This window comes from Polypterus senegalus, chromosome 4, assembly GCF_016835505.1.
Source record: "Polypterus senegalus isolate Bchr_013 chromosome 4, ASM1683550v1, whole genome shotgun sequence".
NCBI classification, from domain to species: domain Eukaryota; kingdom Metazoa; phylum Chordata; class Cladistia; order Polypteriformes; family Polypteridae; genus Polypterus; species Polypterus senegalus.
The window spans coordinates 25,631,817-25,648,517 of NC_053157.1; the positions used below are offsets into that span (position 1 = coordinate 25,631,817).

The 16,701-nt window shown below is 40.4% G+C and overlaps 1 protein-coding gene across 2 annotated transcripts in view; it reads right to left on the reverse strand.

Moving 5' to 3' along the window:
- csgalnact1a (chondroitin sulfate N-acetylgalactosaminyltransferase 1a) overlaps positions 1–16,701 on the reverse strand; it is a 451,987-nt gene that overhangs the window by 344,082 nt on the left and 91,204 nt on the right. The gene's annotated exons all lie outside the window — the stretch shown is intronic.

The following is a 16,701-nucleotide window of genomic DNA, read 5'->3' on the forward strand; positions in this document are numbered from 1 at the left end:
TTGCACAGTCTTGCCTGCTGAGCACTCAGCTAGAAAGTGCCAGAAAAGGGCACCGCTCCAAGGTGGCTGAATTATTAATATCCGCGCCACATACGGTTCACATTTACATGTTCAATTCTAATTAAAATTAATTACAAAATGGTTATGAAGTGGGTATTTAACCAGGTAGCACTAAAGAATCTAAACTTTACTTTTCAATTTACATTTGGAGTCTTTTCATTGAACGCTGTAGATCTGCACATAGCGTCCAAAGACTTACTGCTAAGACCTTTCAAAGGAAGATTTCAAAGCTAATAAGAGTGACATTAGCAGATCTGGAGGAGCAGCTTGCCCCTCAGAGGGTATCCCCTTGGCAATTGTAGGGAGTTAACGTCATGAGCACAGCTGCTCACTGCTGTGGCTTGCTCGGGAGTCAATTTGCAACTTGTACTGTTTTACTAAGTGAGCTGCAAAACAAATGTTAATTCATTTAATTCAATTCAATAATAAAATGACAACAGTATAAAATGCAGGCCAATACCTCTGCCATTTTAAGACACCTCTAGTCAACGTAACAAAATTATGTTCTATTATATACAATTATTGGCAGATTCAAAAATTATGGAATGTTATTACATTATTGGTGTCAATGCAACAGAAAAACCAAACCAATGCAGGAATTACAGGTCACGCAAGGGTAGAAGTTGGGATACCAACAGGGCCACCCCGTTTAATTAACTGATCTGCCCAACAAAAAGAAAGCCCCTTGGCGCTATACTTCTTGTCCTTAGGCTCAATGCAAAACAAAACAGATTCCACTCTAGCCACAGATTTTACGGTCTATCACAGAAGCTCTATCTGGGGGTCGTTCTGGTTGCAAAAGACACCTCTTTCTGGGTAGCCAGGTTTCTTATAGCTGGTGAATAGAAAGGGGTGGGGCTTAGTGCCCTCATTGGGCAGTTTCTCGGCTCTGTGGTGAGAGAAGGAGAAGAGAAATGTTAGCAACAGCTCCCCCTCTCTTCTCAGCGGATTATTACTTATCTTGATCGAGGTGAGCAAAGTGGCTGAGAAAATGTAATGAGCAGAGTACAATCAGGCATGAGCCACTTAATAAGCACAATCCAATCACAGGACGATTAGAGGTGGTGTTTTAAAAACTTCATTTTCACCTATCCACACTGCAACGGTTTCAGAAATTCACAGTTCTGGAGAGCTTGTTCAAAAGTCTCCGTTTTCAGGGGTTGAAAATGCAGGGGTAGTGTGGATGAAAGGCAAAAACAGAACCAAATGTCTGCATTTTTAAATAAGCATTTTTTTTTTAATAAAAATGCAGCAGTGTGGACGTACAGACATGTGGAAAAGTTAGTACACCCAATGGAATTTGTTCATGCTTTCAATATATTTGAACAGGCAAACATAAGATCATCAAGCAAACAGTGGCAACAGATAAAGATGATATACTTGAACAAATGACACTAATAATAAAATCAAAATGATCTATTTATTCTCATAATCTAAATTAAAAAAAATATTGATTTGTCACCTGGAAGCAAGTCCACCCCTACGTTTATCACCACTTCAAATCCATCAAACTAGATTCAGGTGATCCAGATTATGTACCAATGATTAGAACCTCCTTATGGAGTATGCAGGTTGACATGACAGTCTTATTTACATCATAGATATCAATGCCTGGTGTTCTCTTTGCTATTGATGTGCATGGTGTCATCATGCTAAGATCAAAAGTGCTTTAAGTCTATGGGTCTGGCAAGGGATTCAAAAAGATCACCAAATTATTTAAAAGCAATCATTCCATTGTAAGGTAAATGAACTGCAAGTAGCGTAGCTTTTACACTGTCCAGTCCAGCAAATTCAGCCAGATAAAAGAAGTCTCCAAGAACTCCAAAATTTCATTGTGGGATCTACAGGTAACTCTTGCGACAGTTGGTGTCAAAGTTTATGCACCGACCATTAGAAACTAATTGCACAAGTTTGACCTGAATGTGAGGTGTGCCAGAAAAACTTCTTTACTGTCCAAAAAGAACATTCGTGGAAGACTACAGTTTACCATTGAACACCTACCCAAAGACCAGGCCTTCAAGAACAACATACTCGGGTGAGATTAATTAAAGGTACAATAACAGCAGACATGTTTGGGGCAAACCAAAGACAGCATGTCAGGAGAAGAATCTCACACCAACTGTAAAGCCTGATGGAGGAAATGTTCTGGTTTGGGGTTGCTTTGCTGCCTCAAGGCCTATGTAGATTGCAGTTATCAAGTCAACTATGACTTCTGCATCGTATCAAAGTGTTCTTGAGAAGAATGTGAGGTCTTTTGTCCAAAAGTAGAAGATGAACCAGACATGGACCTTACAACAGTATAATGATCTGAAGCAAACTAGCATATCCACTATGGAATGACTCAAATAGAAAATATAGAGGGTTATGGACCGGCTTACGCAAAGCTCTGATTTAAATCTAATGGAAATATTGTTGGGGATTTGAAATGAGTACAAGTACATGCCAGAAAACCTAGAAACATCCTGTGACCGAAGAAATAGTCAAAATTATCAGATAATGGTGGGTGGTTATGCAAAACTCCCATAAGAAGTCATTTTTTTTTTGCTAAAAGGGGCAATGGCAGCTTTTGAGGCCAAAGGTGGCCTTTTTTCGTAGTAGACCATGACATCTACACTGTGTGCACAATTATTAGGCAAGTGAGTATTTTGACCATATCATCATTTTTAATGCGTATATTCCAACTCCAAGCTGTATTAACTTGAATGCTTATTGGATTTAAGCTCGTCAGGTGATGTGTATTTGTCTAATGAGGGAGGGTGTGGCCTAAGGAGATCAACACCCTATATCAAGGTGTGCAGAATTATTAGGCAGCTAGTTTTCCTCAGGCAAAATGGGCCAAAATAGAGATTTAACTGACTCTGAAAAGTCAAAAATTGTAAAAAGTCTTTCAGAGGGATGCAGCACTTTTGGAATTGCTAAGATATTGGTGTGTGATCACAGAACCATCAAACATTTTGTTGCAAATAGTCAACAGGGTCGCAAGAAACGTGTTGAGAACAAAAGACGCAAATTAGCTGCCAAAGATTTGAGAAGAATCAAACGTGAAGCTACCAGGAACCCATTATCCTCCAGTACTTTCATATTCCAGAGCTGCAACCTACCTGGAGTGCCCAGAAGTACAAGGTGTTCAGTGCTCAAAGACATGGCCAAGGTAAGGAGGGCTGAAACCCAACCACCACTGAACAAGAAACATAAGTTGAAACGTCAAAACTGGGCCAAGAAATATCTGAAGACAGATTTTTTTCAAAGGTTTTATGGACCATGAGATGAGAGTGACTCTTGATGGACCAGATGGATGGACCTGTGGATCAGTAATGGCACAGAGCTCCACTCCAACGTGGAGGTGGGGTACTGGTATGAGCTGGTATTTTTAAAGATGAGCTAGTTGGACCTTTTGCATTGAAGATGAACTCAAAATCAACTCCCAAACCTACTGCCAGTTTTTCAAGACACTTTCTTCAAACAGTGATACAGGAAAAGACCATGATTTTTATGCAGGCCAATGCTCCATCACTTGCATCGAAGTTCTCCACTGCGTGGCCAGCCAGTAAAGGCCTTAAAGATGAAGGAATAATGACATGGCCCCCCTTCCTCATCTGACCTAAACCCTATCGAGAACTTGTGGGCACTTCTTAAACGCTAGATTTACGGGGGAGAAAAACAATACACCTCTCTGAAGAGTGTCTGGGAGGCTGTAGTCACTGCTCCACAAAAAGCTGATCGTCAACAGATCAAGAAACTGACAGACTCCATGAATGGAAAGGCTTATGACTGTTATTGGAAAGAAGGGTGGCTATATTGGTCATTGATTGATTGATTTATTTTTTTTGAAATGTCAGAGATGTTTATTTGTAAATTTTGAGGTGTTTGTTTATTATTCTCACTATAACAGATGAAAATAAACAAGTGAGATGGGAAAATTTTCATTTTTCCTTTAGTTGCATAATAAATCTGCACACTAATAGTTGCCTAATAATTGTGCGCACATATGTATTCCCCTGATGATGTTCACACTCACATTTCCATTGTGAAACATTCAGGTTTCAGGTTTATTAACATTTTGGATTGACTGATAGCACTGTGTTTGTTCCATATTAAAATTAATCCTCAAAAATACAACTTGCCTAATAATAATTCTGCACTCCCTTGTATTTATATATATAAATGATCGAAAATGCCAATATTCCTTGTGTTTTTATTCAAGGATATTCAATCCTGTTCAAATACGTTGAAAAGTCAACAACATCCATGGCGTGTACTCACTTTTTTACACGAATGTATATTCTTCTTGGTCCTCGTGCTTTTTAAGTGGCAGCCAGTGACAGGCATGATATATTGTATATCTGATCCATTCTTCCATCAAAGGCCTGCTCAGAGTGAACTCTAAATCATGTCTTTATGTCATTATTGGCTGCTCTGCTCTCTAAAAGGACATCTATTGATTTGAATGAAATAAAATACCAAGTAGTGTGGTGGAGAGCAGTGCTTTAGAGACCTTAAGATCTTGACTTGATGTTATTTTGGACATTCTAGGTGAATAGGATAGACAAGCTTGTGGGGCTGAATGGTCTGTTCTCATCAGAATTCTTCTAGTGCTCAGAAGTTCTAACTGTGCTGTTCAGAACATAAACCAAAATAATTGTTTATCACTACTGCTTCTTAGGAACTGGAAGATTAATTTTTTTAACACTCTCCAGGGTCAGTGCAGGGGTCTTTATATGAATATAAATAACAAGTCAGTTAAGTCTGCAGATGAGACCAAACTATCTGAAATGGAAGATAATCAAGAATCAATTCAATCATCACAGAGGGAATTAAGCAGAATACAAGCTTGGGCAGATTTGGGGAAGATGAAACTTAATGTAAAAAATGTAAAGTATTGCATGCAATAAATAAAAAATGTCTGGTATGAAACTTGAAAGTGGTCTTTATGAAAAGGATGTGGATGTCATGGTGGATTTGTCACTATCTACAGTTTAAGTCAGAAGTTTCCATACACTTACGGTGAATTCTTTAAAATTCACTTTATAACCCCACCACAGATTTTATGCTAACAAACTATAAATTTGGCATATTGTTTTAAGACATCTACTTTGTGCAGGGCAAAATTCATTTTTTTCCAACAATGTTCACAAAACAGAGTATTTCACTTTTCATTGACTTTATCACTATTCTAGTGGGTTACAAGTTTACATACACTTTGTTAATATTTGGTAGCATTGCCTTTAAATTGTTTAACTTGAGCCACATGTTTTGGGTCGCCATCCACCAACCTCTTATAATAAGTTGCTGGAATTGTGGCCCATTCCTCCAGACAGAACTGGTGTAACTGGGACAAGTCTGCAGGCCTCCTTACTCACACACGTTTTTTCAGTTCTGCCCACAAAGTCTCAATTGTATTGACGTCAGGGCTTTGTGATGACCACTCTGCTGCCTTGACCATCTGCCATAACTTTGGAAGTATGCTTGGGTCATTGTCCATTTGGAAGACACTTTTGCGACTGAGCTTCAACTTCCTTGCTGAGCTCTTCAGATGTTGGTACAGTATATCTTAATTGTCCTTCCTCCTGATGCCATCTATTTTGTGAAGTTCACCAGTCCCCCCTGCATCAAAACACCCCCACACCATGATGCTCCTACCCGCATGCTTGATGGTTGGGAGGGTGTTATTTGGCTTGAAAGCCTCACCCTTTTTCCTCCAAACGTGATGGTCATTATGGCCAAACAGTTTGATCTTGGATTCATCAGATCAGAGATCATTTCACCAGAAGGTAACATCTTTGTCCCCATGTGTCACTGCAAACTGCAGTCTGACTTTTTCATCACAGCTTTGGAGCAGTGGCTTCTTCCTCACTGAGCAACCTTTCAGGTTATGTCACTGTAGTACTCGTTTTACTGTAGATATTGATACTTGTCTGCCTGTTTCCTCCAGCATCTTCACAAGGTCTTTTGCTGTTGTTCTAGGATTCATTTGTACTTTTCATCCCAAAGTTCATTCATCTCTAGGAGAAAGAAAATGTCTCCTTCCGGAGCAGTCTGACGGCTGTCTCGTCCCATTGTATAAATACTTGCGTATTATTGTTTGTACAGATGAATGTGGAAGCTTCAGTAGTTTGGAAATTGTTCTCAAAGAAGAACCAGATTTGTGGAGGTCCACAATTTTTGTCTGAGGACTTGGCTGGATTCTTTTGATTTTCCCGTTGTGTCAAGCAAAGAGGCAGTGAGTTTGATGGTAGGCCTTAACATACATCCACATGCTGACTCCAGTTGGGCTAATTGGCTATCAGAAGATAACTGTCTAGTTTCCTAAAGGATTTACATCATTTTATGGAATTTTCAAACTGTTTAAAGGCACAGTTAAAGTGTATGTAAACCTCTGACACACTGGAATTATGATATAGTCAATAAAAACTAAAGATCTGCACTGGTATCTGGAAGGTTGTTGATTCGATTCCCCATTACTGCCAAAGGGGATCCTAATCTGCTGGGCCCTTGAGCAAGGACCTTAACCTGCAGCTGCTCCAGGGACACTGTACAATGGCTGACCCTGCTCTCTGACCCAAAGGGGTATGTGAAAACTAACAAACTCCTAATACAACAAATCGGACAAAGCAAAATAAAGAAAAAAAATTGAACTACTCTGTCAGTGAACATTGTTGAAAAAAAATATTTTTGTCCTGCACAAAGTAGATGTCTTAATTGATATGTCAAATTTATACTTTATTAGTATAAAATCTGTAGAGGGTTTATGAAGTGACTTTTAAAGAATTCAGACTAAGTGTATGCAAACTTCTAACTTCAACTGTAAACTGGATCCAGTGTACAGAAGTGATCAAGAGGTGAACAGAATGTTAGATTATATAGCGCCCTGATGTGTGGAGAACAAGTCTAAGGAGATTATGCACAAGCTTTATAACGCACTAGTGATTCCTAATCTGGAGTACTGTGTACGGTTTTAGTCTACAGGATTCAAAAATGACATAGCAGCACTAGAAAAGGTCCAGAGAAGAGCAACTAGGCTCATTTCAGCCCTGTGAGGTATGAATTATCAGGAAAGATTAAAGGAGTTGAACAGAGATTATGAGGTGACTTATTGAAGTTTTGAAAATGATTAAAGGAACTAGTGGGTCCAGGGCACTTCTTTAAAATAGTGTCAGCAAGAACACAGGTACACATTTTGCACAAACATAAAGCTTTTCTTCATGCAAAGAACCAAAGACAAGTCAAGTCAAGTCAAGTTGGGGAGCATGCACTGGTACAGTGAGTTGCCGCACTCACTGCACGACAAAACAACTCAGGATTCCGGTTGGCAACCCCCCAGACGGACAGGCGGTCCAGTCTCACCCTCCGGAAATGACCCTCTATCTGCCGCAGCCAGATGTTACGTGGATGACCCCTAGGCCTGATCTAGTCACTTGGGTCCCCAACAATGAGGATCTTATGAGCTGGATCACCGTCTGGGAATCGTGCCACATGGCTGTAGTGCCGTAACTGACGCTTCTTCACAATGCAGGTAATCTGCCTCATTCGGGACTCCTCATGACCCCCCCATGCTCTCCCAATCCATCTACTGACTTCATAGGAAGAGTCACCAGAGACAAGAATGTCACTGCAAAGGTAAGTAAACCTCTTGATGAGGTCGACGTTCTCTCCACAAACAGACACACTACTAATGGCTGTGCCCAAGAGGTCATTAAAGGCCTGGATCTTGGTTTTTATCAGGACACTTACAAGCCCTCAGACACTCAGACTCCTCGCTCAGTTTCTCAAGCGCCCCGATCAGAGCCTCCATTGACTCCGCAAAGATCACAGCATCGTCAGCAAAGTCAAGATCCGTGAATCTCTCTTCACCAACAGATGCCCCACAGCCCAGGACCCCACAACCTTACCTAAAAAATCAGTCCATACAAGCATTGAACAAATTAGGAGCAAAGATACATGGAATAAATTAGCAAGTACTGTGGAGGAGAGTAGGACTTTTAGGGACCTTCAAATCATGACTTTATGTTATTTGGGAGAATCTAGGTAAACAGGATGGGTGGGTTTGTTGGGCAGAATGACTAAAACTATTTATGATTAATGTTGCTCAGGAACTGGATGACTACATTTTCAACACCATCTTTAGAATATGTGTATAACAGTGTTGCTTTGGTTACCACTAACAGCTTAAAGAGGCAGATTTAAGCCCTGGCCTTGTCTCTGCCCATTAGGCGTTTGCATGTTTCCCTCAAGGTACTCCAGGGAGAGAGCGGAGACTGAAATCGAGTCAGTTTAGGATGAATTTATTTGGTCTAAGCCTGACGATTAATTTTTGTTAGAGATGTGTGTCTTAACATATGACTGTTTTAAAAAAGGAAATTAAAATTTTGTACATTCGAAAATTAGAGCATTAGAACAATCTGGACACGAACAGACCATTCAGTCCAAAGCTTGCCAGTCCAATCCACTTAATTCTTCGAAAAAACATCAGCCTGAGTTTTGAAGGCCGCTAAAGTCTTACTCTCTACCACTACTTGGTCTCTTATTCCATGTCTCAGTGGTTCTCTGTGTATTGTATTGTATTCTGCTATGCTAACAACAAGCCATGCGTTACAAATGACATCAAGGGCCTTTTGAACCAGAAGAAAAGGGCTTTTAAAGGTGGTGATAAGCATGAGCTCAAGTGCGTGCAGAAGGAACTCCGAGTCCAGCTCAGGGCGGTGAAAGAGCAGTACAGGAGAAAGCTGGAGCAGAAGTTGCAGAACAACAGCATGAAGGAAGTGTGGGATGGGATGAAGATTATCACTGGCTGCAGCTCGAAGCGGGTTGCCGCCATTGAGACAGACGTGGAGAGAGCAAACCAAATGAACAACTTCTTTAATAGGTTTGATCACAGTAACCCACTCTCACCTCGAGTACTGCATCCTCCAACCATCCTTCTGCTGATACCAGCATAGGTGAGACATCCCCACCCACAATTACAGCAGCCCAGGTGAGCAGAGAGCTGAAAAGACTTTGTGCCAGCAAAGCAGCAGGTCCAGATGGTGTATCGCCACGATTGCTGAAGGCCTGTGCGTTGGAACTGGGGAGTCCTCTACAGCGCATCTTCAACCTGAGCCTGGAACAGGGGAGAGTTCCAAGGCTTTGGAAAACATCTTGTATCACTCCTGTCCCAAAGGTATCACGTCCTAGTGAGCTGAATGACTTCCGGCCTGTTACTCTGACGTAACATCTGATGAAGACCATGGAGCGACTGCTGCTTCACCACCTGAGGCCACAGGTCCGCCACCCCCTCGACCCTCTGCAGTTCGCATACCAGGAGAAGGTGGGAGCGGAGGATGCCATCATCTATATGCTTCACCGATCCCTCTCCCACCTGGACAGAGGCAGTGGTGCTGTAAGAATTATGTTTTGGACTTCTCTAGCGCCTTCAACACCATCCAACCTCTGCTCCTTAGAGACAAGCTGACTGAGATGGGAGTAGACTCACACCTGGTGGCATGGATTGTGGACTATCTTACAGACAGACCTCAATATGTGCATCTTGGGAACTGCAGGTCTGACATTGTGTGCAGCAATACAGGGCGCCGAGGGGACTGTACTTTCGCCAGTCCTGTTCAATCTATATACATCAGACTTCCAATATGACTCGGAGTCCTGCCACGTGCAAAAGTTCGCTGATGACACTGCTATTGTGGGCTGCATCAGGTGTGGGCAGGAGGAGGAGTACAGAAAGTTAATCAAAGACTTTGTTAAATGGTGCCACTCAAACCACTTATACCTTAACACCAGCAAGACCAAGGAGCTGGTGGTGGATTTTAGGAGGCCCAGGCCCCTCATGGACCCTGTGATCATCAGAGGTGACTGTGTGCAGAGGGTGCAGACCTATAAATATCTGGGAGTGCAGCTGGATGACAAATTGGACTGGACTGCCAATACTGATGCTCTATGTAAGAAAGGTCAGAGCAGACTATACTTTCTGAGAAGGTTGGCATCCTTCAACATCTGCAGTAAGATGCTGCAGATGTTCTACCAGACGGTTGTGGCGAGTGCCCTCTTCTACGCGGTGGTGTGCTGGGGTGGCAGCATAAAGATGAAAGGCGCCTCACGCCTGGACAAACTTGTTAAGAAGGCAGGCTCTATTGTAGGATTAAAGTTGGACAGTTTAACATCTGTAGCAGAGCGACGGGCACTAAGCAAACTCCTGTCAATCATGGAGAATCCACTGCATCCACTTAACAGTGTCATCTCCAGACAGAGGAGTAGCTTCAGTGACAGACTTTTGTCACTGTCCTGCTCCACTGACAGACTGAGGAGATCGTTCCTCCCCCACACTATGCGACTCTTCAATTCCACCCGGGGGAGTAAATGCTAACATTAATTTTATTTTAATTTTTTCATTTTTATTACTATTTAATTAAATATTGTTTCTTTGTATCAGTATACTGATGCTGGATTATGTGAATTTCCCGTTGGGATTAATAATCTATCTATCTATCTATCTATCTATCTAAAGAAAAATCTCGTAAAATCTGTGTGAAATTTACCTTTAACAAGTTTCCAGGTTTGACCCCATGTTCTCCTTGAACTCTTTTTAAAGTAATAGTCTCGATCCACATTCCCAAAGGCATACTGTGACATCCTTCACATCTTCTACATCTCTGTGATGGCCAGTGTGATTTTCTATGCTGTGGTGTGCTGGGCTAGTAACATCATTTCAAAAGAAACCCACTAAATCAACAAGCTAATTAAAAAGGGCAGCCTCTTGGAGGTCACAGTGAAGAAGAAAATTAAAACAAAACTGAGTGTCATTATGAACAATGCTGCACATCCTCTCCATGACACACTAACACTGAGGACTTTCACACAATGAATCATTCAGATGTGTGTCAAGACCTGCTATGCCTTTATACCAACAGCAATATGTCTGCATAATGCCTTACTGGAACTGAGACTGCCAAGTCAGAACTTTTTTTCTTTTGAATTTTTCTTGCTTTATAGTTATTCGGTGTGTGTTCAGACCAAAGTGTATGTGTATATTTATTTAGTTACTTACTTATCATTCTTTTTATGCTGAAAAAATTAACAAAAAGGACAAAAAAAAAAAACATTAGTCATGAAAGCAACCTGCCCATAACACAATATAACCAAAGGGTGTTCAGGGATAATATGAGACCATCTCTCAGAAGATTACATCTCCAACTAAAAGTGGACCTTGCAGCATAACAAAGGCCTAAAGCATACCAGTAAATCCACCAAAGAATGGCTAAAAAGAAAAACATGGAGAGTCCTGGAATGCTTGGATTTGAATCCCATTGAAATGCTGTGGAGGGATTTCAAAAGGGCTGTGAATGCAAGACACCCTTCAAACATCACACAGCTGAAAGAATTCTGCATGGATGAGTGGGAAAAACCTTCTCTATATCAGTGTCAGAGACTGCTAGATAAGAAAAGGAAATGCTAATTTGAGGGGGCAACACCAGCTAATAGAACCAAGGGGCTACAAATTTTTTCCACAGATGAAATTAACATATCTTTATTTTGTTGTTGTTGAATAAGTTAATACAAAGTGAAATTTCCAATGATATCACCCTTAAATAAATATACTGTATGAATGAAGATCAAATCTTCATATGTCCATATACTGTATGTTAAAAAAGAAAATACATTTCATGGGGTGTATTTACTTTTCACATGACTGTACGTTTCCACACCCGTCAGTAATTGAACACCATTAAAAGGTTAAATTGTGTGAGGCGACCACTGACTGTCACGATTTCAAAGCTTATCAGCAATAATAACTCGGCTTGAGACCGGAAGAGTCCATTCGCTGTTCCCTGTACCGGAGATTACTGGATGAGACATGCTATTCTGCAGTCTGTTCATTATTTCCTTCAGTTATGTAAAAATGCATTTGGTATTATTTTAAGTGCATATGAATTAATTGTGAAGCCTGACTAAAGCATTATTGAATTATATTGTAATATCTCAAGTTGGTGCCACATTTATTTTCTTCCTAAACTAAAAGCCACTGGCCTTCTGAACTATGATCAGACCATCTGTTAATGAGCAGAAAAGCCAATAGGCTCTGAAGTGGAGTCAACGGAGGCCAAGAAGATAAATTATCACATTCACCCTTAGCGTAGTAGTTGATTCTTATTAGACATCTTTGTCGGAATATGTAAACGTGTGTATTAAAATAAAAGTTAAAAAAAAAGAAATTAAAACAAATAAAGGATTCAGAGCCAAACAGCAGTCAAAGGGAATAAAAATGGTATCACTGTCCAGCTAGACATGCTGCCTGTAATCTGATCAGGAAAAAGAAGCAGACTGTCAGCATCCCTGCAGGACAGGAGACTCTTAAATATTTCAGCACGAGGTCTGAGAGCTCCATTCTTTAATCGGTCACAAAGGGTGGGATTTATAATGCTTGAGCATGGGGTTTAAGTGAACTGTCAAAGAAAGCAAGAAAGAAAGAAAGATGTGTGTCATAATGTATAGTATGACCATGTTAAAAAACCAAATTAAAATATTGTATGTCTCTAAAAATATATGACAATTCCAAATTGTCCCTGTGTTTTACCATTCACTTTGTGCAAAATGAACAAATGATTGCACTGTTGCAGTTCACCATAGTGTCAAACAAAAGAAATCATAACTTAAATAAACGGATTGTTAAAATACAACATTATCTTTTACAGCAGGGGTGCCCAATGAATCAATCGCGATTGACTGGTAGATTGCAAAGGTAGTGCAGGTAGATCATGTTGCATTCAAAAAAATTTTTTTTTTAAATGTTAGTCTATCATATATCCTCCCTATGGCATTTGCCAAGTGGTTGACATACAGGGCGACCAGTCTGAGATCTCTTTTCTTCTAACACACTGTTTATCCCGCACACACGATCAAACACGTGACCTACTGCAAAACTCCGGCTGTGATCTAGTTAGCCTTCCAATTTATATCGACTAAAGAAGGGATTTTAAAAAAAATTGTTTGGGGAGGGCATGGGCTGGATGTGGAATTGGAAGAGGATTTTTTTCTCTCACAATGTCACAATCGAAGTGCATTGGTCTGATCTGTCAATCTATCATTGCTATTCCAAAGAAGGAAAATGTGGAAAGGCACTTTTGAACTGTTCATAAAAACTACAAAACTGACTTCCATCTGAAAAAGCGATCTGAGAAAGAGAAATGGGAGGGAACTAAAATCGCAGTTAATCAGACAGCCGTCATTTTTCACTCGGCTGAATTCAAAAGCAACAGCAGACACACCGAAGCATCGTTCCGGGTGAGTCACTCAATCATTAAGCATAAGAAGTCCTTCTAAGATGGAGAGATGATAAAAGATGCCTTCGTTGAGGCAGATGGTTAGGGAGAAATTCCTGCTGGGATTTCAAGACCCCTGGACTGAGAAAAAAGAGTTTCTCCTTGTCATTAAACATGCAGAATACAAGCAACTTAATAACAATCAATGGCCGCTAGACTTGGCATTTTTTTCCGATCTGACCAACATGTTGAATGAGCTTAATTTACAGCTGCAGGGAAAAGACAAAACCATGGTCAATATGATTAGCTCAGTTAATGTGTTCAAACGAAAAATACAACATCTGTCCTCAAAGCTGCAGCGTCTTGATTTGGGGGAACATCCAAAACCTCGCGTCAGAGATGGAGACGCGATGGAAGGCGTTTGCGCAACTTGACAGCATTCGCTACAGAGCAGATTGAAAATTGGCTGTCAGACTTTATCTAATGGAAAAAAAGTAACGATTTGAGTGTCGCCCAATGTAGCGGAGTAAGAGTAGCGTTTCTTCTTCACAAATGTACTCAAGTAAAAGTAAAAAGTATGGTGCAGTAAAACTACTTTTAGAAGTACAATTTTTTTTAAAAAAGTTACTCAAATAAATGTAACAGAGTAAATTTAACTCTTCACTACCCAGTATGTGTGTGTGTGTGTGTGTGTGTGTATATATTATATATATATATATATATATATACAGTATATATATAGCATTTCTAATGTAGGTAGATCATTTTGACCTGGTCATTTTAAAAGTAGCTCGCAAGCCGAAAAAGTGTGGGCATCCCTGTTTTACAGAAATACCTGGAATGGTGCTAAGAAAACAAAAAGATCCTCATTGTTCGTTCCTATTCAACCCATCATATTTGTACACCACTTCTAAGCACATAACAGCATAACATGTTTGATAAATTAAAAGAGACCATTCAATCTATCAAGCACTTTTGGTCCAAATGCTTACTTTTTAAAGTTGTCGAGGTTTCTGTTTCAACTACATAACTTGATGGTTTATTCCATATTTGTGCAATCCTTTGTGTAAAAATGTCTTCCTTAGATTATGTTACAAATGTACTTTCTTTTAATTTCTACTGGCAACCTTGAGTACGTGATTCGCCATTTAAGGAAAAGAATTTTGTTGGATCCACTTTATCGACTCTTCGGGAATTTTTAAGACCTCTATTAGGTCCAGACCCAGCCTTCCCTGCTCAAGACTAAAGAGATTTAATTCCTTAAGCCTGTCACAGTAAAGCAGGATTCTCTCCTCTGTGCAGGTTTAACGCAGGTGACCAGAACTGGACAGAGTAGTCCAAATGCGGTCCAATGAGCACCATACGCAGTCTGAGTAAGCTGTCTTTTGATTAACAAAGTGGATTCAGAAAGTATTTAGACTGATTCACTTTCTGCATGCATTATTACGTTGTACATTTTATTTTAAATGAAAAATTTGCCAGTTTTTCCCATCAGTCTATACTCAATAGATAGATAGATAGATAGATAGATAGATAGATAGATAGATAGATAGATAGATAGATAGATAGATAGATAGATACTTTATTAATCCCAAGGGGAAATTCACATAATCCAGCAGCAGTATACTGATACAAACAAACAATATTAAATTAAATAGTAATACAAATGAAAAAAATTAAAATAAAATTAATGTTAGCATTTACTCCCCCGGGTGGAATTGAAGAGTCGCATAGTGTGGGGGAGGAACGATCTCCTCAGTCTGTCAGTGGAGCAGGACAGTGACAAAAGTCTGTCACTGAAGCTACTCCTCTGCCTGGAGATGACGCTGTTAAGTGGATGCAGTGGATTATTCATGATTGACAGGAGTTTGCTTAGTGCCCGTCGCTCTGCCACAGATGTTAAACTGTCCAAACTGTCCTACAATGGAGCCTGCCTTCTTAACAAGTTTGTCCAGGCGTGAGGCGTCTTTCATCTTTATGCTGCCACCCCAGCACACCACCGCGTAGAAGAGGGCACTCGCCACAACCGTCTGGTAGAACATCTGCAGCATCTTACTGCAGATGTTGAAGGATGCCAACCTTCTCAGAAAGTATAGTCTGCTTTGACCTTTCTTACATAGAGCATCAGTATTGGCAGTCCAGTCCAATTTGTCATCCAGCTGCACTCCCAGATATTTAAAGGTCTGCACCCTCTGCACACAGTAAAACCATTCTGTAATAATAAAGTTAAAACACGTGTTCAGAAAACATTTTTTATTGAAAATAAAAACAGAACTCTCCCATTCATATAAGTTCTCAGACTCTGTTGGCACTCTAAATTGTGGTCAGGTGCACCCTGTTTGCTTTAACTCTCCTTGAGGTGTGTCTACAACTTGATTGGAGTCCACCCTGTGGCCAACTGAACTGACTGGACATCATTTAGAAAGGCACACACCTGTGTACAGAAGGACCCTCAATTCACACTGCATGTCGGCACAAATACTAACCCTCTGTAGACCTCTGTAATCAAATCGTGATGAGGCACAGATCAGGACATGGGGATCAAACCATTTCTAAATCGTGTTTCCAGAAGTATGTCGGCCTCAATAACTGTGAAATAGAAGAAGCTTAGAAGCACCAAGAATATTTCTAGAATTGGACACCCTGGCAAACTGAGTAACTGAGCAAGAACTAAGCAACTTCCAGACAGTGTTCAGAAGCCATTAAGAAGGCTAACACAATGTTAGGTTATATATCGCCCTGATGTGTACAGTACAAGTCCAAGGAGGTTCTGCTCAAGCTTTACAACACACTGGTGAGGCCTCATCTGGAATACAGTGTGCAGTTTTGGTCTCCAGGCTACAAAAAAGACTTAGCAGCACTAGAGAAAATCCAGAGAAGAGCAACTAGGCTGACTCCAGGAGGGGGGATGAATGATGAGGAAACATAAAAGCCTTTTCTATTTAAGCAAAAGGAGTTTAAGAGGAAACATTAGTGAAGTGGTTAAAATTATGAATTAGTACAGTGGATCAAGACTGTTACTTGAAAAAGAGTTTAAAAAGAACACGGGGACACAGCTGGAAATGTGTTAAGGGCAAATTTCACACTAACATTAGGAGGTTTTTCTTTACACAGAGAACCATAGACACTTGGCATAAGCTACCAAGTAGTGTATGCGGACAGGATGCCAGTAATTCACAGGGTGAGCAAACTCAAACACCACATCAGGGCCAGTTTAGCATCACCAATCCACCTAACCTACATTTCTTTGGCATGTGGAAGAAAACTGGAGCACCCGATGGAAATTCATGGGGAGAACATGCCAGGTGGATTTGGGACACAAACCATGGTCTCCTTATTGCAAGGCAGCAGCACTACCACTGCACCACTATGATGAAAAGAATACAAAATGAAT